Source organism: Oryzias latipes, chromosome 22 (assembly GCF_053564925.1).
Source record: "Oryzias latipes strain Hd-rR chromosome 22, Olatipes_Hd-rR_3.1".
Classification (NCBI taxonomy): domain Eukaryota; kingdom Metazoa; phylum Chordata; class Actinopteri; order Beloniformes; family Adrianichthyidae; genus Oryzias; species Oryzias latipes.
The window spans coordinates 387,729-410,296 of NC_136258.1; positions in this window are offsets into that span (position 1 = coordinate 387,729).

Consider the following 22,568-nt stretch of genomic DNA (forward strand, 5'->3'; position numbering starts at 1 on the left):
CCGGAGCCCGGCAGCAGGGGGCGGCTGAAACGCTTCTGAGAGCCGATCGCCGCCGGAAAGGGGGAGCTGAAAACATGGCCGCCACCACGTTGATGCGTGTAATCCAGGACTGCATCTGCTCTGCGTTCGGCGCCTGAAACAGGAAGACCCTCCAGTCGGCAGTCCGCAGGTAGAAGACGTTGGGCCTTTTGCTGTAATCAACCGCCCTCATGGCCAAAGAATGATGGACAGACACAGCGTGTCATCTGAACACCAATGCAGAAGTAAACAGTGTTACATATGCCTCCTCCAGAGGAAACGTCCCGTTTCAACATAAAACAACAAAGAGGAATGAAAATAGTGTGTTATATTAGCATTAGACCGTTGAAAATGCCAAAAAGTGCTCCTCCTCAGACGGAAGCATCACAAAGACGTAGAGGTCTTGTTTTTGGAGGAAGAAATGATACAAGTGAACAGCTGCAAGGATACCGATGGCTTCATCGGCCTGCAGAGATCCTGGAAACAACCCATCAATAAATAAATTGTAAATCAAACTAATGAGTTTCCAAACATTTGGAACGTTATCAATAAATATGCAGCTCACCTGATCAACTAAGTTTGGTCGGTCTGCTCTGCTGCTGCGCGGCGTTCACTTGCTGCCGCTCTGTTACATGCTCACTTCAACTTTAATGTCGTAAATTTATGATTTTTTTTCTCATAAATTTACGACTTAAAATCTCGTAATTTTTTTTTTGGTGGCCCTAAAACTCCGTCGTACAATAGAATCTCTTCATTTGTTATTTTTTTTAATCTATTGCCAAATAATAAAATGATAGATTCTCTTCATTTCTTTTTTTTTATTCCATTCCCGAATGAATAAAAAAGTTAGGAAAAACAAAAAGATATTCAACTTTATGCACCCTAGATGAAGGAGGTTCAACAATGTCCCCAAGTGGACAAAGGTTCAAATAGCATGCGTTTTTGACGCCTTCAAATCAAAAGTTAATTTTCATAAACATAATTTTATTAACTTTTAATTTTGCATGTGATGTAGCCTTGGTCTATCTTTATGGAATGCAAACTATTCAGATTCAACCAAACCATTGTTTTTCTGTTAAATTTTAAGCTACCATTTACAAATGTAGTTTATGTTAAAATGTATTCACTTAAAGAGCCAGTCGGTTTGATTTCTCATTGACAACAAACCCAGTAGAAGCCACAGAGTCTTAATTCATCCTTTAGGAAAAAAAAATACACTTATTTGTATTTATGTTATTGTTACTATTATGAAAAATATAAATGAAGTATTGTTTTTTTCATATAAGTGAAGAAAGACCATTTTAAAAATATTTTTAAATTGTTTATAACTTTAGAGAAGTTTACTCCCTTTTCAAATAAAAAACATCCTGTGCTACATCGGATCATTTCAATGCATAAACTATAGTACTAGGTAGTCTGATGTGATGTCAGAAGTGACGACAAAAATTATACAGTTTATTTAACCGTTTGTTGTGCACCTTAGACAAAAAATCATAAATGTAACAAACTAAATCAAATAAGAGCAATTTAAGTGACCCTTACTGGATTTTCTGGACCATACCTTAAAATCCTTGAATTAAAAAAAAAGAAAAACAGACACTCCGCCTTAAAATCCGGTGCACTTTGAGTATAATTTCTAGCTGCACTTACTTATTTCAAATTGGTTTTCTGTGGTACACGCTGCTCAAAAATCTGTCCAAATGTTTTAATACAACTTTGGTAAACTATGGAGATGCACCGCTTGATGGATTCTTGGGACGTAATGGTTACCATAGTATGCAGCTAGGCAGAGTGATATGTACTGTACTTTAACTGTTTTTATGCCATGTTCGGGTGAATACTCGATTTTTGATTGGCTGCTGGGTGTGGATTAAAGAGTAATTAAAGCCACAAGCGGCGTTGTATGGCCCGCAGACGCAACCCGCCTTCCACACCCAACTTTATGCACCACCGCCGTCCTCACCGCCCTCACTGTTCAACTTTGAACAAGGCTAGTCAACGCTGCATTTGCTAATTATGCTAACTATGCTTATGTGGCTAAAAGTGCTAGCATTGCGATCACCATCATCAACTCTCAGAAAAACACATTGCTCAAAATGCTAATTATGATAACTATGCTAGCTATGCTAATTTGGCCAAAAAATGCTACTATTGCGATCAGCATCATTAACTCTTTTAGAAAAACGCATTGCTCAAAATGCTAATCATGCTAACTATGTTAGCTATGCTAATGTGGCTAAAAGTGCTAGCATTGTGCTCAGCATCATTAACTCTTTCAGAAAAACACATTGCTCAAAATGCTAATAATGCTAACTATGCTAGTTATGCTAATGTGGCTAAAAGTGCTAGCATAGCGATGAGCATCATCAACTGACTTAGAAAAACACATTGTTTAAGATGCTAATTATGCTAACTATCCTAGTTATGCTAACTATTAGCTAAAAGTGCTAGCTTAGCTATCAGCATAATCCAGTAGCGGTTTTAGGCACGGGCCATACGGGCGATCGCCCGGGGCGGAAAAATGACGGAGGGGCGGCGCCAGCGGCTCAGCTCTTGTAAAATACTTTATGCATCACTATTGGTTTACTTATATCACAGAGTTTGTAACAGCCTGAAACCTGGCGGCGCCCCCGCCCCGCAGCTGCGCTCCCTGCGGTCTTTGAGAAGTAGACGCAAATGTGTGTGAGAAGGAGAAGGGAGGGGGCGCGGGGTGAAGAAGGAAAAGGGAGGGGGCGCGGGGTGAAGGATGCAGGCTGAGAGGTGAGCACGGAGCGCAAAACGCATGCGCAAACCTGGCTGGATCTTCTTCCAGGGGGGCAACGGTCGCGGGCCGCGGCTCAGTGCTTGATGAAAAAATAAAAATAAAAATTGCGCCGCCATGTAGCGAATTGGCGCCCCTGGGTGCAGCTGCACGCGCTCCTTCTGGAAATGTATGACGAACGGGGGGGGGGGGGCTGCGGGTATAAAAAAGGTATAAAAAAATCATGCTTTTTTGGTTATTTTTGTGTGAAATGCCCAAATAAAAAATGGGAAAACAAAAAAAATTCTTCACTTAGATGACAGTTGGTTTAGTCGACAGACTTGATACCTATGTCAGGACATTTATGCTAAATGCAAAAAACATCTGAAATATGGAGAAAAAAGGTCAAAGCTGGTGCCCAATTTAGAAAGAAAAGAGAAGAAGAGGAGAAAAGAGACAAAGAAAAGGGTATTATCGCATAGCTAGATGCACGTTTTCTAAATTCGAATGCTACCTGCCCTACAACAACAAAAACGTTGCAGAGGAAAAATCTCTTGTTTGGTCTATCATGACCAAAACTGAAGTAGGCCCAAATATTGCAAATAACGTCATTTTTAAGATATTTATTCTTAAATGTTTGCTCTGCCTTAACTTGTAACATTAGTTATGATTCGTGTGTCTGTCTGCTCTGCTGTAACAAAAAGTTTTTGTTGTGTTTTATTGTTGTATATTAGTTCATAATGTTAAATAAGCTGTGATGGTAGCATGCTGCTGCTGCTGCTGCTGCTGCTGCTGCTGCTGTTAGCTTTTCAAAACTCCAGTTGATCAAGTCATACCTGAGATCACCAATGTCTCAGGAGCAACTCACTAACCTGCTGTTGTTAGTATCAATCATTCAGGGGGGGAGCAGATTTCATATGATGACGTTATTGACAAGCTTGCATCAGGAAGGCCACAAAGGTTAGGTTTTAGTTAGTGTTTTCTGTTCTTAGTGCTGCAGTTACATTTATTTTATTTTGTGTGATTTGTAGTTTATAATATTTATTTCAGATTATTTGTGTTTATTAAATATTTCCTAACTGTATTTTCAGTTACAATAAATGGACAAAGTGACTCTATTGGGGGGGGGGCAGAGGAGGGTCTCGCCCGGGGAGTAATTCAGGGTAGAACCGCCACTGGCATAATCAACTGACTAAGAAAAACACATTGCTCCATTGGTGAGAGCTAAAAAAACCACTTTTTTCAAAATGGCGGTTTTTCTGTTGATTTTATCTCCATAGCAACCATTTTGTGTTTTGGTTGCCTCAGGAGGAGGAATAGATCGAAGTCAGTTTCAGATTAATCGGAAATGGTAAACTTTTTTTGTCCTTAGCAAAAGTGTTTTTTTTGCTTACCACATCCACATTCCTTTATCGATCTTGTCGTGCGTAACATCGTTTTGTTCAGCGTGGGCCAGGGAATCGCATTTTCCCTCTTCACAACATTCCGAAAAAAAATGTGCAAGCTAGCTAAGATGGCAACGGTTGCTAGCTCGTCACGCGCACGCCGTTCAAAATCTACAACTTGTAATTCCAACATTTTGTCCACATCCCCTTGCTGGGGATGCCTGAGAGGTTACGAGACAATGGCAAAAAATCCCTAGGAAGAGTTTTCGTTTGTATGTGGCGCTAAAGGGGCATTTTTAAAAAAATGCAGGATGGCGGCCTTTTCCCAAGGTCAAAGGTCAACGACACTTCTGTGCTCTTTGAAGACTGGAGCTGGCAGCAAGTGTGTGCAATTGCGTGAAAATCGCTCAAACAAAAGTGTTGTTTTCCCATATCGTGGGAAAACTTCTTTGGGATATCCCCAACACGTGTGTTTTGGTTTCGCAGCTGTGTTTTGACGTACATTTTGTTCGGCCCCATACGCGATTTTCGGCCCATTCATTTTTTTTTTTTTTTTTTTTTTTTTTTTAACTTGTCCTGTCCAACAGCTAGGCAGACAGATGAGAGCTGAGGGCCTCTTGGGTTGGACATATTTTACTTTAACAAGAGGGGTTATTAATCTTCAGACAAACCAAAGGTATGTCTGAATAAACCCCTTTTGTAATTGAGGCCAAACTTTATTAATTTCAATCATGTCTGAAAATCTTTGGTGTTGGACCGGACGGAAAAGGAAAGAGGGGAAGAAGAGAGAGGGACGTTAGAGAGAGGGGGGGTAGGGGGTGATAATAGGAGGGGAAGGGGGATAAGACCATGAAGCAGCATAAAGCAACAAGTTTACTGGTTGTTAATCATTATGGTAAGGTTCAAATGTAAAAACAAAACAAAAAAAAAAAAGGGCGGAGCCTGTCCACACACACACTCAAATGTTATAAACACACCTGTTAGTTGCAAAAATGTCCACCTGTCGACATGTACACAAAACAGATAGTGTTCACACGCATACTTATGCCTTAAAACCAACTAGTGTGAAATATTTCAGTCATTCAGTCTGTTGAGCTAACACCTGTGCTCAGGTGAGTGTTTATGTTCTTCTAAAATGGATGGTGGAACGTGAAAAGAAGGAGGGAGAGTGCCCAGCCATCCCCACCCCAAGACCCCCACCGCACCAGCAGCGGCAGCCGGATTCCCCCCAACGCCACACGGGAACCGGCAGGGAACAACCGCTGCCCGGGCGACCAAGCCCGCCACCCAGGCCAGGGCCAGCAGGGCCGCCGCAAGGCCCCCAGAGCCAGAGAGCAGGGAGGCACGGAGGGAAAGAGGGCGCCGCCCCAGCCCAACCAGGAGAGCAGCCCCCCTGCCGCGCCGGGAGCGCCCAACGCAGGGTCCCACCGGAGAAGTACGCCCACAGCCCATTCATTTTTTTGACGGGATCGCTGGCCGTGATGTCATCGTCTTTGGGGGGGTGATGTTGACTTTGTGGAAAATTCATGTGCAATTTATCCCAGGTGTGTGCACATTTCTGGTGACTTTTCGAGCATGCGGCGGGGGTCACATTCTCGCCGAAAGGCGGCGAAGTCGTTCCAACTGCGAAAACAATATGGTCCTTGCAGTCAGTAACTGCTGCTGCGGGCCATAATAATCCACAGTAGCTGCATGGACAAAAGTAATCGGAAAGACGACTGATCAGAATAAAAATGCGTCATCTAAACATGCCGTTCGGAATACTCTGCCCCGATCAGACTCAGGATCAAAATGTCCTCCCATTTAAGATAGGTGGGTTATGCAGATTGTTGATCCGATCGTGGTGCATGTAAACAATTTATTCTGATTGTGGGTCATTACTGCCCTGGCTTTTATGTCATGCGTAGACGGTGTGGCGCTCCAAAGAAGCCTTTGGACCACAAACAGGACTGGCCGGCTACTTTGCGCGGGCGAACCATGTCTCTAAGCAGAGCAGCCGACTCATAGCTTTGTTTTTGTGGGCAAGGGGAGGTTGCTTTATTATGGTATGTGCTCCAGAGGAGGCTTCGGCTTGCAATCTGGAGACTCAGGAGAACTTTGTCTCCTGGGAAGCGGCAGAAGAGCGGCTTTGTGACTGTGTGAGCTGGCGGAGACGGCTTTTGAATGGAAACTTGCAGCTCTACGCAGTCCTGAGAAACCGTGTAAACAACCACGTGAATTTGTGTTACCAATCGTGTCCAGACAAAATAAAGGTTGATGTTATACCCACATTTACGTGCAGCCAAGATGCACATTGATCGCATGGATTTTAAGTACATCCAAAGCTAAATGTTGTTGGCAAGTGTTAGCCTAATCCTTCCAGGACAAGAATAATTTGGCCAAGAATAAAGCATTGCCTGTATGGATTCAAACAATTATGAGTGAACAGTCACTTAATAATAAGCATAATATTAATAAAAGCACGTTTAGAAGATCATCTCCCTCTGTGACGTAGCTTTGTTTGTTTATAACAGAGCTCGCCATTTCTTCTTTTACAGCCATTTTAGATAGTTCTGCACATGTCCAAATGATTTATTCCAATCATAAGTGTGGCGTATGTAAACGTGGTTAATAAGGGTTAATGACCGACGAAGTATGCATTATACTATGTAACACAATTTTTGTTCCTGGCTTCTAAGTGTTATATTTCAATTGCTTATGTCTAAAGTATGTGAAAAAATGACTTCATTAAGCACAAACTTTGCTTTCATGACAACAGCAAGAAGAAAACTCGTTTTTTTGTGAAAATAAAATGATTTTTATTCATTTTCGTCATTATGATCAGGTAAAAACAAAAATCGCACAAGGAATAGACAAACACAGTCAGAAACCACTAAACAAGGTTCAGAAATGTGTAGATTTTCTAGATTTACGATTGCACTGTGAATCACTTTATCGAAGTAACCCCGAAATGTAGTCCCCCATCATGTTTTTGTTATACTGTCCTTGGTAATGAAGAAATGAAGAAATCTGTCGCTTTGACATTTCTTCCATGCGTGTTCTTAAGTCGGGAGAATGACCAGAAAATGCCAACGGAATAAAATTAAGAGGTTTTATTGTCCCTAACAAAAAGCTCTAAACAAAATAAAACAGATCGATCTGGGTGCCCAAAATCAAGGCCTGCAATACGTAAGAAATTACAATCCGGATTTACATGCAGCTTGTCTGAAGACCCCGCTTTTTCCAAAGCATGGCCCTTTTAAACATGTGGTCAGAGTCCCTCCTCCTGAAGCATGATGGCCGCTGAATCTCTGCCTCTGGTCACTAGAGATTGGCTGACAGAGGAGCCCGCCTACTTCCTTCAGCCCATACTTGGAATCACAGCATCTGGCCTCTGGGGAGCAATTTCACAGATGGTCACGGTACGGAATCCCCATGGGTCCACCACAGGTGGCAGGAACTCCCCAGCAGGAAGTCGATCCTAGAGCTTTGTTCTCCACACGTGAACGGACGCCTGAAGTGGTTCCCATAGCTACAATCAGTCCCAGAGATAGTTAATTTATGGCCCATGTCAGACCTACAACCAAATGGCCTCTGAATATCAAAAGCTCTGTTTCCCCTGAAGGGGGATGAGCTTACAGCTGCAGCCCTAAAACCTTCTCACATATGCAACTCCAGGAAGCTTCTTCAAAGTTCAAAGAACATTAAAGCACACACTTCAGCACATGGCTAATCTTCAATGTAATAAAAAGTAAGACTGAAAACCCTAATGAAATGACCAAAAATATAAATTCCTTCAGTAACGACATTCAAAGTCCAATATATCTTGATGAATTGACATTCTGCATCCAATTTTGGCATAATTCTTTATGAGAGTCTACACCAACTTCACATAGTTTTCAGCTTTGTGATTACCTAGGAAGCCATGAACAACTGCAACAAAACTGCTCCAAGCCGCTCTCTCTGTCCTGTTTATCAGCTTTGCGAAATCCTCACATTCAATGATCTGTGGTGATGAAGAAACCAGCCCTGACCTTAGCCTCGGACAGCTTTAGAAAATATCTTGGAGGTGTTTAAATGCTGCTGACTCCTTGTCAAGAGTAGGGATGGGTACCGTGCCCCGGTATTGAACCAGCCCCGGGGCCACATTCTTCAAGACTGCAGTATCGTTAAGATCTGACCTGAACGGTTCTGCTATCGGTACTGGAGAAGTTACTTTTTCTTTTTTTTTTTTGTGTCCCACAAGCGTTTTCTGCCATATTTCACTCACCAAGTGAGTCAATTTTTTGTTAATTAATGATGATATTAATTTCGGTATTCTCGTTGAAGCGGAGAGCTCTGTCTGTCTATTTGTGTGCACGGGGAGCGGGGCTGTTGTTCAGACGGCACGCGCCGCGCGCGCACACACACAAGACAAGGCAGCGCACACACACAGTCAGTGGCGATCTCGTAGGGGACACGTGAGCGCCCTAGACTAAGAACACCCATTTCTGCGTAAAAGTAATGAAGTTTGCATCAAGGAGCCCCTAACATCCTGTCACCTTGCTGCTACGATGACCGTATGTTGCGCTGTTTGTGTAGAACACGCTGGGGCGGCGTGGTAGGGAGGCGGGGCTTAGATTCACCGCTTATGATTCCAGACCCGTGACAAACTATCAGCTGCTTCCTAATACTTAATAATAATTAATGACTAATGATAGTTGTCATCCGTAAAATTAATATAATTTATTGGGTTTACTGGATTTAAACAAAAATAAATAAATAGAAAGGAGGCTGCATCAAAGTGAATTTGTTTCCATCATCTCACTCAATCCTAACTCTGGTGTTTGACAGACAGAAAAGTCTATTCAAGGTTGTGGAAAATGGACAAAAGATCAAAGGAAACATCACTATCATAAAGAATACAAATAATTAGATTAAATAATTTAAATGAATATCCTGCCTGGAACATTCTCATGTATAAAGTAACATTTTTAGTTAAAAAAAAGTGTTGTTGCATAATGAGGAAACAAAACACTTTATGTTATTAATTTGTTATTTATTTATTTTTCATCCTCAAAAAGTATCGATAAGAGTACCGTTAAAATACTGGATCGATAAGCAGTATGGATAAGAGTAGTAGTACCGTTAAAACCTTAACGATACCCATCCCTAGTCAAGAGCAGTGACAACCTGCTTAATGAGGTCTAACTTGATGTGCAGTGGTGGCATAAGCACTTTATGAGGTTCTATCAGCGGCTCCCACTTCACAATGCTCTTCCCAACAGAAAACTCAGTCCGTTGTGGCCAGTCCTTTTTGGGATAATGCGCCTTAGTGTCACGGCTGTGCCAGAGACAGAGGAAACAAGGAAATTTCGTGAAACCTCCTTGAAGACCCATGAGGGATGATACCATTTTGAAGTCACAGATAACCTCCCATCCGTAGTCGTCATACTTGAATGCACTCAGCAACATCTTGACACAGTCCTCTTTGAGATGCACAGACTGGGCCATCGGGAGAGATGGGTAGTTGTTTCCATTGTGAAGCAACACGGCTTTGAGGCTCCGGGAGGAACTGTTTATGAATAGGCGCCATTCAATAGGATTACATGCGATACCTATAGCCTGGAATAGACCTGCAACATTGTTGCAGAAGCACAGCCCATCACGCTGACTGAAGAAATTGGAGAATATTTAATTCCTCTGATCCGTGACTTGAACGCTATCATCAACCAAGTTCTACTGTTTGACCCTGGATATCAGAAGCTCAGCATTCAATTTCGTAAGCCCGAGGTCTCTAATTAAATCGTTCACGTCTTGCTGGTTAGGGAAGTGCGGCTTTCTCTCCCCAACTTCATCTGCAGAATTGTAGTCCATATCTCCAGTATCTGCCTCGCTGTCTGACTTGCTGCTGTCTCCTGAAGATGGCCGATGCCGCCTAGGGTTAGGGTTGCCTTGTAGGCCTCGCACATTGTACGACTTGCTTCCACAGAATACTTTTTCGCTCTTGTCTTTATGAATTGTCTGCACACGTAGCAGAATAAATCAGCTGGATGCAAACAACCTCTTGATGCCATATCAAATAAATAACTTCTCTTCAACTACAAATCGTTATCCTTTAAGTCAGCAATAACACGAATTGGAATCTTGGTTCAAGACACCTGCGCTTTAATACTTGTATAGCTACTTTTGGAACGTTAGAGAACGTTCTAGAAAGTTCTGAGAGTTTCTCGAAAGTTCTGGAAGTTTCTTGAACGTTCTAGAGCGTTCAGGAGAATCGTAGAAACATCTGGACAACTTTAGCAGTTCAGCAGTTCAGGAATATTCTAGGAGGAAGCTCGGTGTGAAGGAAATGGTTTTATTATTATCATTGTTTAAATGTATTTGTTCAAATGTATGTTTAAATGTCAACTCAGATTGACCTTTTTACCTTTTTAGAAAACAGTTGTGTGTTTGTTCATCTGTTTCTCATCCCAGCTAGGATGAGGGGGTTTACGACACTGTCCTGAGCTGATAAAGAATACTGTTTGAACTTAGAATCCTCCCAAATGGGATCATTATACGACACCCCCCAATGAACTTTTCTCTTTGTTTGGAAATTGTAACCTCGTACTTGTGTTCTTGTTTCTAATTGTGTTTTTCTTTAATGTCTAGATGCATTTATCTGACACTCGGCTTAAAAGCAAATCGAGAATTTTCTCGAAAACATACGACTTTCTAAATTTCACTGTCCCTGTCACAGAAGCAATAACAGCGATTTCCTTTCTGTTCTAGATATAACGGGTTAGGGAAACACACTTTTAACCAAGGAACAGAATAAAAGTGAAAATTTGTTACATAGGTTATCACTTTTTAACACACGCCGTGGAAGCCTAGACTTTAATGCGAAGCAGAGGACGGTTGCTTCCGCGAAGTGCGTTAAAAAAGTTATGCATACTTCGAAGGCCATTAACCCGCTTATACCATGTTCACTTAAAAAGGCAATAAATATTAACTAGTTTTTAGTCCTAATTCTTGTTTTTTTCCAATTTGGATCACTTTTCTCACAAAAAGCGGACTATTTGTTACGTGGTGCGGCGGTAACAAATAGTCGGCGTTGCGCTGCAGCACCACTGCATTCAAGATTCGGCGATATATATATGCTGATCTTTCCGATGGGATGAATAAAGTATCAGTTCTGAGAAAAAGTTCAACTCTTACCGCTTGTTTTTGTCCAAATGATGAAGCAAAAGGTGATAGTGATACAGTAATACAAAACATTTAAGCTAGGTGACCGGAACTTCTTTTTTCACCGTGCCGTTATCCTGGGGTATATCACTTTTTAATGTACACCCAGCAGCCAATAAGAATCGAGTATTCACCAAGACCATGGTATTAAATCAGATCGAGTTTTTCTGGGCCCATGTACACAGTTGAATTCTAATCGGATCTCTGATCCAATTAAAGACATTTAGCACTTGTAACCGCAGCTACTGATAATGCACACCTAAAAAAACAAGTTCCTGTTGTGTTTCATAAATGTTCAATATCACTGCTCTGGTTTCTTTAAAACAAACTTTTGCTTCATTTTCTGGACAAAAACAAATGATAAGAGGTGAAATTTCTCTCTAAACTGATGCTTTATATAACCTATTGTGACGATTAGCATAGCATATTAGTATATATTGCTTTCCTTCCTGCAGTCAATCTTGGTGCTGGCTCAGTGTGTTGTCATGTCACCGTGACAACCCGCACCACGTAACAAATAGTCCCCTTTTTGTAAAAAGCTATCTAAACCGAATAAATAAAAGGAATAAAGCACTAAAAAGTGATTGAATATTTATTTCTTTTGTAAGTGATCATAATTTGTAAGTGATCATAATTATCAGAAACGCACGGAAGCAACCGAAGCGAAGGATGGTTGAGGCTTCCACTGCATGCGTTAATTTCTCATGATGCACACTTCGTCTGCCATTATCCTGTACGCGAATAAGAATGTCAGGTAAATTCACATAGACAATTAAGAAAACTCGATAAGAAACTACTGTCAGACTTCTCCTAACAAAGAGAAGAACCACACATGAGATTTTTGTTAGACTTCTGCAGATGAGAATCAGTCACAAGTCACAGCAAAAGGCTGTCACAGAGGAGTTCTGTCTTCCTAGTGCTTGGAGCCTTATTTTATTGAAAACTGAAGGTTGCAGACCTAAACGTGGGCCATTCAACCAGGCAAAACAGGAACATCGCATCTTGCATAAACAGAATTTTTTTAACTGTTTTCTTACTGAAAGATAGAACAGAGACAATCATTTTAAGGTGATAATAGCGTGTAAGCAAATGATAATTGCGTAACCCCAATAACTACACAACAAGCAAAGTCTCAATTTTTGTGCACAAGGGAGAAAACAAATATGATTAAGAAATGCCACCATCCTTTTTCTCAAGGGACTGCTTCTCACCTTGCTTCTTTTACTGAGAATACAAGCAGGAGATTACAACATGTAGAAAAACGGAGGTGAAAAGTTCATTAGGATTGTTATGCAAAAAAACTTTCGGGAATGTTGTCCTTTTCAACATCACCCTTCCTTACCTGCTAGGACAGAGTGTCACCCATCCTATTCTGGAAAAGATCAGCTAATAAAACAAAGAAGAACTGTTGCCAAAAAAGGTAATTTTCAACCAACTTATCCACAGCTTGAGTTTACATTTAATAACATATTTAAACAATAATCAAAATAAAGACATTAATTTATTTCACAGAGTTGAGTTTGACTTATCTGACTGTTGTATTTAGTTTGATGTGCCTTGTGGTTAGATTGTACGTTACTTCTTAAAATAAAAATAACAGTTTTTCTTTAACCAAAAATCTACAAGGAGGGATAAAAGAGCCACAGGTTGCAGACCCTTGGTCTAAGAATTAGTTTAAAATATTTCTAACATGAACCTCATGAAAGAGGTCTATTGAAAAGGGACTCCGAGTTTTGCTTTTTTAATAGACAGTAATTTTCAGAACAAAACTTGAAATCGTCTAATTACTGTACACAAGATATCTTTAAAATGTAATTCCAATAGTAGAACCCCATGTCCTTTTATAATATGTAAATGCTTTAAAAAGCAGCTAAAAATAATTTCTTTGTAAAATTGCTTTTTCATAATTCTTTTTTTATATTCTGTGTTTACTTTGAAGCACTTTGTGATTTTTTTCTTGATAGGTGCTATGTAAATAAAGTTTATTATTATTATTAAAACAGAAATGTTATAACAAGCTGACGTGTGGCTAGTGTGGCTCTCATTATTCTACTAATGAGCTGTCTCCATGGCAGTCTGATCGGTGATTCACTGAAACAAGCAGACCCTGTGCAGGGGTGTGGAAGTAAGAGTGACTTGGGGTCAACCTATCGGCCGTTTGAGACAAGAACCCGCCGTGCAGAACTTAACATTGAGAAGAGCTCGTTAAAGAGTCATTTCTGGTCAATATGCTCCTCTGAGTCTAAGATGCCAATCAGCCATACTGCTCCCATCTCAGGAGAATGACTTTCATTCATCACTAGCTGCGTTTACATGGACAAAAGTAATCGGAAAGAATGCCTGATCGGAAGGAAAATTTCTTTACGATTGAGATAAGTGGGTTATGCCGATTGTTGATCCGATCGTGTTGCATGTAAACAGTTCATTCCGATTGTGTGTCACTACTGCTCTGGTTTACATCACGCATAGAAGGTGCGGTGCTTCAGAGAAAGCTTTGGAGCTCATACGGGACAGACCAGCAGCCGGACTTATAGCTTTGTGTTTGCGGATGGGAGGGGGGTGCTTTGTAACGTGTGTGCTCTGGGGGGGAGGCTTCCGACCCGCCGCTATGGGTTAGCGGCTGCCGGACTCAGGAGAACCGTGTCTCTGAGCAGAGCTCGGACTTCCATCTCACACAGCGGCTTTGGGGCGGTGTGTGAGCTTATCAAAGCAGAAATGTCGTGGATTTGTGTTTCCAGTCGTGTCCCGACAAAAAAAAGGTTGATGTTATTCCCACATATTTACGTGCAGCCAAGACGCAGATTGCAGCATTTCCCACATGAATTTTGTGTTCATCAAACAGGGCTAATGTTGTTAGCGTGTGTTAGCCTCTCCTAACCCTGGCTTCTTCCGGCTCCGTTCTTCCTCAAACAAAAGCACCGACCACAAGGATTAAAAATAAAATGATGAGCTGTTGGGTCTAAACTAAACCAACATTTCTCAGCTATATTTAAGCAGGAAGAAAGGACACAGACTCACTTTAAATCTTTTCTCTCGAGAGAGCAGACAGGAACACACTCATGCAATTCTCCGTTTGCTCTGAGCTTACAAAGGTCTGCCTCCTCGCTTTTATTCAAAATCAGGGTGTTTCCCTACATACAGATTCTTCTAAAAGGGAGGGGTAAAACAATGCAGCCCACACAGGGGGGTATTCCAGGAAGCAGGTTATGCTAGCTCCCACGGTAAGTTTGAGGCTAAGGAAGTTGATAACCTCAGTTTTCGGTTCCAGAAATGGAGGTATGTTTCAGGGTATGTCAAGTTGCCATAGCAACTCATGCTCTGAACATAACCTGGTCGGGAGCAGGTTTAGTTGAACGTTAGTTTGTTTACAGAGATGTGAAGCAGCATGGCGTGTCCATTTGAAGATGATTTAGTGGATGAAGAAGCTCTGATAATACTTATTCCCCCGTGAGAGGGTGAAAAGACCACATATGGATGTTGGAAAATTCAACTTTTTTACTTTGATCTAACTTAGTTATTTGCTTCAGTTAAGATAAATTATTTTTTTGTTAAGTCAGTTTAAAAATAACACGTAGTTATCAGACAGTTATTTTACTTTCATTGAAATTAATTCAATTAAGTAGGTGTAACTTTGGTGCTGCTGTTTGATCGGCACCGCAAGGGATTGTGGGATACCATTTCCTTTGCCAGTCTGGACGGATTTTGATTTAAGTGTGGGTTTTTGACCAAATTTTTTTAGTTGTTTAGCTGTTTTACTGTGTTTTGCCATGTTTTGCTGAGTTATTTTGTCCTGCTGTGCTTATGTCTCTGCACCATGAGTAAGAGTGAAGGAGAGGATGATGAGTTTATATAGCACCCCTACCGATCCATTAGTGTAATGACAAAGACGGAGAATTCTTTAATGAATTTGAGCGCAATGTGCATTTTTTCCTCGTCCTTTTTATTGTTGTAAAAATGAGCATATCTGCCGGCTCATACTTAGACATATGAGAGATCAAGAAATATAATTAATTAAGATGGAAAAAATATTAATTGAATTGGAGTAATATGACATTTAGTTTGATAAATACATAAATTTGAGTTGTATAAACAATTGAGTTTTATAGACGTAAGAAATTAGGTTGATTAAATTTAACTCAATTATTTGTTACCAATAAAAGTATTTCATTTAAGGTGGCAAAAATATATATGTATGCGTCACAAGGAAAATGGAAATAAGATCAGAAACTTGTGCGTTTACTTTGTCTGTTCTTCTACTACAAGCAGAAACTCTTTCTTTTGACGATGCAGCTGTGTTACTTTTTTGATGGACGTATAATCTTCATACGCCGTCATTAAAATCTCAGACTCCGTCTCACTAAAGTATTGGGCTCTCTTTGGTTCTCCACGCGTTTCCATGGTGACTCTGGAAATCGGCGATCTATTGAGAATGTCTGTATGTACCTTCCGTGCACGAGCATTAACCCAAGTCGAGCGTAATTACGCCAACTCATATCCGGTCTTCTGGAACCGACATACCCAGAGTAAGCGAGTTCAGGCGGATTTCAGCCAGAGTTCAGGCTTAAAGTCAGGCTAGTTATGCTATGCTTCCTGGAATACCCCCCAGGTCAAGAAACTAATCTAAACAAACATCTTAAAACAAACAATTGCTCCTTTGAGCTACAGCTTCATTGTTGACCCCTGTTGTTCCAGAGCTCATCTCCTGCAGAGCAAAGGTCCTGCATATCAAAGGTGATCATCTGTCACCGAGTCAAATGCAGGACAGCTGCACTGCCTCGCGTCCCGCTTTCCCGCGAATCCATTTCGCATAGAAAAGCCACATACACACAAACACACAGTCAATAGTTCAAAACATCAGAGTAAATATGAGATAAATTATTTACAAGTATTCCAACATGAGCGAACAGGCACTTCATAATATTCATAACATTAATAAAAGCACATTTAGACGATCGTCTCGTATATTACAGAGCTGCTGGATAAATGTTTATGGCAGCTCACTTTGTTTACTGTTTTACTCATTTCCTCTTCCGGTATTTTCAAAACGACTGTGCATGCCCAAATGATTCATTCCGCCCGAAAGTGTGACCATGTGAACGTTTGTTCTAATCGGAAACTTTTTTTCTGGGCCCATGTATATGGTTGAATTTTAATCCGACCATTGATCCGATCAAGATATTTTGCGCATGTAACCACGGCTACTGTCAGCTGTGCCATGGTATTAGCAGGTGTTCACTGATAAGTCATTCATGAGATGAAAAATGGAGATCCAACCGACCCTTTGCTCCCATATGCAGCACCATTTAACATACAGATTTGTTCCTTAATGGAATCATGGAAACTCAAGCAAACAAAGAGAGCCACAGTTTTACTGACACACGCTGAACAAACAGGAACACTTAAGTAAAATACACATTTTTAAAAAGACTTTTAGGTCTTGAACTTCCTTCTTTAGTGATAGAGTTAAACTTTTAAAACCTTTTGATTTTAAATGAGCAAAAAGACATCATGAACTTGTAATAACAGCAGAAAAACGTGCTCAGTGGCTTTGTGTTATAGTGTCCGCCCTGAGATTGGGATGTTGTGTGTTCAAATCCACAGCCCAGTGATACCAAAGACACTAAAAATGGGACCCAATGCCTTGACACTCAGCATTAAAGAGTTGGATGTGTGGGTTAAACCACCAAATTGTCCCTGAGCACCTCAGCTCCTGCGCCCCCTGATGCGGGCCGCCAGCAGAAGAAGTTGGGCTCCCGCCCTGAGCTGAGCATGGCGCTCTTCAACACCCATTCTGTGGCCAACAAATTGTTCTTAAATTGTTCTTAAACAAATTGTTGTTAAATGAACTTATAGACTCCAGGAGCTTGGATCTTATGTTTCTGACTGAAACTTGGTAGCAGGACTCAGACTACTCCTCTCTCATTGAACTCTGCCTGGCTGGTTACTCCTTCATTGGACGGCCTCAGTCATCGGGTCGTGGAGGGGAAGCCGCCGCGGTCTTCTGGAGTCGTCTCCTGTGCCGCTCGGTGGGCGTCGTTCAGTTTTCTTCTTCGAGCTTCAGGTGATCAAAGTTGGGGACAAGAACCTCTGTACTGTGCTGTTGTCTACCGTCCACCTGGACCAAACAGCTTCTTTGCAATAAAGGAGTTCAGTGACTTTTTATCTTCCACTATGAAGATGTCAAATCTGATCATAGTTGGTGATTTTAACATGCGCATTAATGATGACTCTGACCTCTTTGGCAGAGGTTTTAGCAGTCTCATGGGCTCTTAATGTTATTCAGCATGTGTCTGGGTCCACACATGTTGAAGGTGGCACACTCGACCTTGTTTTTACCTTAGGTGTGCAAACTGACTATTTTTTCTGAGGACATTTTTATTTCTGATCATCTTTGTATTTGTTTTAACTTATCTTTCTCATCGTTCTTGCCTGCACGCAGAGAAGTTAGCTCTCGCATGCTTAACTCCTCCTCAGGAAGGCCTTTTCTAATGCTTTTCATTTGGTCCTCTCTGTGTGCACCGATGTTAATACTTTATTATGTATTTTTAATAGTTACTGTCTTTCCATCTAAGATGAAGTCTGTCCCATTAAAACGAGACTGGGCCCTATCACTAAGGTTTCCCCCTAAACCAGGGGTCGGGAACCTTTTTTGCCAAGAGAGCCATAAACGCCACATATTTTTAAATGTAATTTCGAAAGAGCCATACATTTATGTAGTGTCCCTTTCCCACACTGAGGCACGGTGACTTAACCTCTTTTAAGGTTCTTTATTCTGGTTACTGCAGACCACAACAAACGCCGAACAATTAATTCAGCAACTCCTGAATCTGTCCCGCCATGACGAGAGAGAGCGCTTCTCCCAACTTTATATTCCCCTGCTCCCGCTCCAGCCCTCCCATTTCCCTTATTTGGCCCATAGCTGAACCCCATTGGTCCAGATTACCTAACAACAGGCTGAGCGACAGAACTGAGGGCCAATCAGATCTCTGCTTGATGCGTTCAATGAACTCCAGAACTTATAACGCGGCCCAACAGCCACCCAGTCCAAGTCAGTAAGCAACGATATGTTTAAAACTAAGTATACAAGTGAATCTGTGCATTTGATGTAATTTCAACATTTTTAAAGTACAATAAGTCTGTGGATTCTTTTGAATAACATTGTTATGCTGTTGCTAATAAATGATGAGTATTTCTCGTGGTGGTTTTGCTGATGGTCTAGTCCGGTTGATACGTGGTGAGTTTCTGCTTCTTGCAGGCGTTGAGACTTGAAACGTGATCATAGGTCTGAATGTTCTGTAGATGTGAGACAGACTGCTCACATGCAGACCTGGAGTCAAACATACACTCACACGCTGCAGTGAGTGACGGGCAGCGGGTTTTACGTTTTTACAATCCCTGCGCGATTCACCTGCTCCCGGTCCCCCCCACCCCCACCCTCTGCTTTCTTTTTTTTTTTTTTTTTTTTTAACTTGTCCTGTCCAACAGCTAGGCAAACAGATGAGAGCTGAGGGCCTCTTGTGTTGGACATATTTTATTTTAACAAGAGGGGTTATTCATCTTCAGACAAACCAAAGGTATGTCTGAATAAACCCCTTTTGTAATTGAGGCCAAAATTTATTAATTTCAATCATGTTTGAAAATCTTTGGTGTTGGACCGGACGGAAAAGGAAAGAGGGGAAGAAGAGAGAGGGACGTTAGAGAGAGGGGGGGGTAGGAGGGTGATAATAGGAGGGGAAGGGGGGTAAGACCATGAAGCAGCATAGAGCAGACAGGTTTACTGGTTGTTTATCGTTACGGTACGGTTCAAATGTAGTACAAAAAGGGCGGGGCCTGTTCACACACACTCAAATATTATCAACACACCTGCTAGCCGCAAAAATGTCCACATGTCAACATGCACACAAAACAGATAGTGTTCACGAACGCATACCTATGCCTTTAAACCAACTAGTGTGAAATCTTTCATTCATTCAATCATGCAAACTATTAGTGCAAAGGTGAGCTAACACCTGTGCTCAGGTGAGTGTTTATGTTCTTCTAAAATGGATGGTGGAATGTGAAAAGAAGGAGGAGGAGCGCCCAGCCACCCCCACACCCATACCCCCGCCGCAGCAGCAGCGGCAGCCGGAATTCCCCCAACGCCACACGGGAACAGGCAGGGAACAACCGCCCCCCGGGCGACCAAGACCGCCACCCAGGCCAGGGCCAGCCGGACCGCCGCGAGGCCCCCAGAGCCAGAGAGCAGGGAGGCGCAGAGGGAAAGAGAGCGCCGCCCCAGCCCAGCCAGGAAAGCAGCCCCCCGCCGCGCCGGAAGAGCCCAACGCAGGGCCCCACCGGAGAGGGACGCCCACAGCCCCAGACGAGCACCCCACCACCACCCAGGAGTTCCGGGCATCCCCCCGCCCCGACCCCAGGTACGAGCCAGGACCCCCCAAGGGAGACCCGCTCCGCACTCCAGGCAGCCACCCACCCGGCCCACGGTTGGTCCAGGTAGGAGCAAGGCAGGGGCCCGCCGCCCCCGCCCAGGAGGGGGGAACCCCGGGGAAAAAAGGGCGGCCCACAAGGGATGTTATAAATATGGCCCGACCAGGCTCGGCCATGTTGGAAGTTTGGCGGGGCCCAGCGCCCAGGGGCAAGGACCAGGACCCACCCCCCAGGGACACGAACACCCCCGGCTCAGGTGTAATATGAACCCCCCCACCGTGCGGAGAGAGCACCGCCGGGCCCAGGGAGCCGGCACCCAAGGGACACGGCCGCCATCGCCAAGGGGCCCACACCCCCCACCAGGGAAGGGGTAGGGGACAGATGGACCCAGGTCCCACCTTCCTTGTAAAATGTGTGTGCGTGTATGGGTGTTTGAGAGGGTGTTTGTGTGCATGTGTGTGTGTTTATGTTTGAATGTATATATTGAAGGGGGAGGGGTGTGTGTACTAAGGGGGGTGCAGTTAAAATTGGCGAGTAGGGCACTAAGGGGACATCTCCTGATTACTCACAGTGATGTCCCCTCACCCTCCACACCAAGGGGCCCTAAATGTCTAAGGTGCGGTTAAAATTGGCGGGTAGGGTGCCAGGAGGACATCTGCTGCTTGCTTGCAGTGATGTCCAAGCACCCCCCCTACCAAGGACCCTACATGTCTAAGGTGCAAATAAAACCGAAAGAGGGGGGGCCCACTCCATACGGCAACCATAGGAGGGGGGCCACTCCCAAGTAGCCCCCCCCCAAGGCGCATCGCAGGCTAGACCCCCCACCCCCTCACCCTAATATGAGGTTATATAAGGAAGGGGGTAAGTTGGGGACAGCTGGTAGACTGTCCCCCGGTGGTCAAACAGCCGTCCCCCAGCCCACCCCCAGCAAAGGGGCCAGGGCCACCCAGCCCAGGGGCCCACCCCCGGAGGCGCCGACACCCCAGGCCCGACCCGCTAGCCCCCCCGACCCGTACTAATAATGGGCCCCCCCTCCCCCCCAGAACGCCCCCCCACAGGACAGGGCCGACAAGCCCCCCACCCCACCCCACCCCAGACCCCGCAGCCGAAGCGGGTGACACCCAGAGCGACCGGGGGCCCCGAGAGGGTTGTCCCGTCCCGCCCCAGAGCCAGGGAAGGGCCGATCCCAGCCCCAGGTGCAGATGGGCAGCCCATCCGGCGCCGCTGGGCCCCCCCCACCCGAGCAGGGCCCCCCGCCAACCCCCCCCAGCACAGGCAAAGGGACCACCCCCCCAAGCCAAGCCAGACCACCACCCCACCCCCCCACCACGCACCCACACACCCAAGCCCAGAGGACCACGCAGCGCCCCAGCCCGCCCCACCCAGGCACCGGACCCGACCCCCCGACCAACGGAGCCCCCCACCGCCCCCGCCAGGCACCGGAAGCCCCGACCCCCACCCCAAACCACGGCAGAAGGGCAAGGAGCAGCGACGACCAAGCCCCCCACCCCCTAAGTCATGGAGTCAACCACAGGAGACCAGAGAGATTGAATTCTTTCAAAGTTACTTGAGCTTTGGGCTGACATTTTTTCCAAGCTGATATGATCAAACAGCTGATTTCTGTGTTGACTTATGTTTATATTTTTCTTGTTTTTCCAATTTATTAAAATAGTTTTTTTGGCAATACAAAGAGTTATGAAAATGATAGAAGCTAATCCTTCTTCTATATCGATGGCACTCATGTCACCAAGCACACAAAGTGACGGTGAGGCAGTGATTGAAACCTTAAGCCAGACTGATAAATCGGCACATACCTGCTGCCAGAGAGCCTGGACAGGAGTGCAGAACCACAGTGCGTGCATGTAGCTGTCGGGTAGATTATTATCACAGTGCTCGCAAATGTCTGAGTTACTGAGACCCATCTTGAACATCCTCTGTCCAGTGTAGTAAATTCTGTGAAGAGTTTTGAGATGGATTAGCTGCAGATTTGGACTTTTTGTCAGTTTAAAGGTGTTTAGACAAAATTCTGACCAGAAGCTTTCATCTGTGCTGATGCTCAAATCTGCATCCCATTTTTTTGTTGGAAGGGCAATATTGTTATCTAAATTACATAAAAGTTTGTATATTTTGGAGAGAGTTCTATTCATTGAAAAATTAATCAGAGTGGTAACTACATCTGGTAGCTTTAAATCGTCGTCTTTAATTTTATACTTTTTAGTAATACTTGATTTAAGTTGCTGATATTCCAAGAAGTTATTTATTCCATGTTTGTCTTGAAGTTCCTGGGGGGTTATGAATCTTCTATCAATAATTACGTGCTCTAGTTGTTTTATGCCCCCTGCTTGCCAAGCTGGGAAGTGAATCATTTTTTTGTTAATAAGGATGTCCGGGTTGTTCCAGATGGGTGTCATTTTGCACGGTTGAATTGATGATTTTGATATTTTGAGAAATTCCCACCAGGCTGTTAAGGTGGCATTTATATTAATGCTTTTGAAACAATCCTGTTTTTTAACTGTTTGGCTAATAAATGGTAGCTGTGACAGGTTGATCTTTCCACATAACGCCTGTTCCAAGTCTAACCATGAGTTGGTTTCTGGATTATTTTTTAACCATTTTAAGATGTATTGTAATCTATTTGCAAGAAAGTATTTGTGGAAGTTAGATAATTCTAATCCTCCACAGTTTTTTGCAGATTTTAAAGTTTTTAGACTAATTCTTGCAGGTTTGTTGTTCCATAGAAAGCTTGATATGGATGAGTCTATTGTTTTGAACCATTTTAATGGCGGTTGTGTGGGAATCATTGAGAAGAGATAATT